This window comes from Triticum urartu, chromosome 7A, assembly GCF_056163025.1.
Source record: "Triticum urartu cultivar PI428250 chromosome 7A, HENAU_Tu73, whole genome shotgun sequence".
NCBI lineage: Eukaryota > Viridiplantae > Streptophyta > Magnoliopsida > Poales > Poaceae > Triticum > Triticum urartu.
The window spans coordinates 552,337,029-552,340,256 of NC_141879.1; positions in this window are offsets into that span (position 1 = coordinate 552,337,029).

Consider the following 3,228-nt stretch of genomic DNA (forward strand, 5'->3'; position numbering starts at 1 on the left):
CCCTCTACATCATGTCATCTTGCTTAAGGCGTTACTCTGTTTTCATGAACTTAATACTCTAGATGCATGCTGGATAGCGATCGATGAGTGGAATAATAGTAGTAGATGCAGGCAGGAGTCGGTCTACTTGTCTCGGACGTGATGCCTATATACATATGATCATACCTAGATATTCTCATAACTATGCTCAATTCTATCAATTGCTCAACAGTAATTCGTTCACCCACCGTAAAATACTTATGCTCTTGAGAGAAGCCACTAGTGAAACCTATGGCCCCCGGGCCTATCTTCATCATATTAATCTTTCAATACTTAGTTATTTCCTTTGCTTTTTTACTTTTCTTTTATTTTACTTTGCATCTTTATCATAAAAATACCAAAAAATATTATCTTATCATATCTATCAGATCTCACTCTCGTAAGTGGCCATGTAGGGATTGACAACCCCTTATCGCGTTGGTTGCGAGGATTTATTTGTTTTGTGCAGGTGCGAGGGACTCGCGCGTAGCCTCCTACTCGATTGATACCTTGGTTCTCCAAAACTGAGGGAAATACTTACGCTACTTTGCTGCATCATCCCTTCCTCTTCGTGGAAAACCAACACAGTGCTCAAGAGGTAGCACCCCACAGCCCCTTTTGACCAGTCAATCCAGTCAGAGTTGACTGTTGACCCTGTTGACATCAGCATGCGTCCTGCTGGCGCAATAAGCCCATTTTCGGATCAATAATAATTTTAGGACATTATTAAAAACTTTAGAAAATCATAGAAAATTATCCATAACTCGGATGAAAAAGTTTTCTATATGAAAGTTGCTCAGAACGACGAGAAGAATCCGAATACGCAGTCCGTTAGCCCGCCACACATCCCTAGTGTAGCGAACATGCAACATTCCCCCTCCGGTCATCTGTCTGACACATATCCGGAACCGGGAAAGCATTCCCGGTTGCAATGCCCCTTCACCCATATTGTGTAGCCATACGTTAGGTCACACCCAGCACACCATATTCCCATGTTATGCTTAGTGTTTCATCTATTTGCTTATATTTAATGTTTCTTCCCCCTCTTCTCTCCGGTAGATCCCGAGACCGATGCCGCCCCTGTGATCGACTACGTCAACGACACTTCTTCTTTTTCAGCAGAGCTTCCACGCAAGCAAACCCCCCTTGAGCATTCCGATATCGCCCACTTCTTTCCCTCTCATGCTTGCATTAGAACTGTTACTGCTTTCTGTATGATCCTACTCTGATGCATAGCTTGTTTTTGTTACCTACTTATTGTTACCTTATCTGCTTATCCTAAACTGCTTAGTATAGGTTGGTTAGTGATCCATCAGTGACCCTCACCTTGTCCCAGTTGCCCCGCTTTATGTTTGATGACTCGATCAACGTGATTGACTTCCAGGCCCCGACACCACACATCACCCCCTAGTTGTACGACTCTGCTGAGTTGCCATCGAGTGCCGAGGGTGGAACCTCTTACATCACTCCTGATGAGACCTCTGTAGTGTAGCTATTCGGTCGTGGTCATCGAGGGTGATTTCCTCCTTAACCACTTCCGATACGGCTCTGTCGTGCAACCCCTCAAGTGTGAACCTCGAGGGTGGATCCTCTTACGTTCACCTTGACGATTACATCGAGTGGAATTCACCGGGGGTGATTCCTCGGGTTTTCCCCTTGGTGTTAGACACACAGTTACTATGGTTACTATGACTTTACACTGAACCATGTTACTAAAGACGGGTCGGCCCTGAGGGGTACCCGCGCGAGCTTAATGGCAAGTGATGTGTAGTCGGGTTGACCTGGAAGGTGCCCGTGAGATACTTACGAGGCGTGGCCGGGCATTCTTATCCCTTGTCGCAAGTACTCGAGATGGGGCGACGGGGTCACATTTTTCGTGAGTCTCTGCTCGTGACCGCACTAGCAATGCACTAACAGTTTGGATATTTGATCCGAGGGGCCTCTGGCATGATAGCACTAACCATCACGTGGGCATTGTATGGACGTTCTGCGTCGTATGCATCAGCCGAAGCTTATTAGACGTCAGTGACTGAGCGGCGCGCGCCGGGTTGGACTGCGTAAGCTCCTGCCTTGTTTAAGGAGGTAGCTAGGTCTGCTCACCGGCCGCCCTCGCAACGTGCATGAGTTCCCGGGGCAATGGCCCATGACCCCTGGGGGCATAGGTTTAGTTCGGCGTGCTAACCTCTCTATTAAGCCTAGGTCAGGTTGCGGCGTATTGTTTGGCCGAGGCCGGGCATGACCCAGGAAACTGTGTCCGGGCGGAGTTAATCAGGCGTGGTGGGTAAGTTGGTGCCCCCCTGCAGGGAAAAACATCTATCGATAGCCTGTCCTACAGTAACGGACACTTGGAGTTGTATCCCGATCGATACAACTTGAACTAGATACTTGAGATGAGAAATGGATATGAGAAACGAATAGTATGGCTCTAGGATTTCTTTCTCACAGGGAGTCGAGAAAGGATCTCTAGCCGAGGTTGATAACACTACTACTACTTTACATTATGTTGATCTATACTCTTTTATATGCTGCAAGATGCTTGAAGATGCTAGTCTTCGATAGGCTAGGTTTTCCCCTTCTCTTCTGGCATTCTGCAATTTAGTCCACAGATACAGCCCATTTCCCTTTGATACAGATGCATACTTAGTTTAGATCTGATGTAAGTCTTGTGAGTACTTTGGATGAGTACTCACGGTTGCTTTGCTACCTCTTTTTCCCATATACCCGTTTATTGCGACCAGATGACGGATCACGGGAGCCAGACGACACCACTGATGCCTACTGCTACCTCGAGGGTGCCTACTACTACGTGACGGCCGCTGACGACTTGGAGTAGTTAGGAGGCTCCCAGGCAGGAGGCCTTGCCTTTTCGATCGTTGTTGCTTTTGTGCTAGCCTTCTTAAGGCAAACTTGTTTAACTTATGTCTGTACTCAGATTTTTTTGCGTCCGCTGACTCTTGTGTATTCAAGCTTATGTATTCGAGCCCTCGAGGCCCCTGGCTTGTAATATAAAGCTTGTATTATTTTAATTTGTGTCTAGAGTTGTGTTGTGATATCTTACCGTGAGTCCTTGATCTTGATCGTACACATTTGCGTGTATGATTAGTGTACGGTCGAATTGGGGGCGTCACATGGGAGGTCGACATCCAACGCTAGCCGCATACATTTCAAACTCTTTTTCAACAAATCGGATGAAATTCATGCAAACATAGC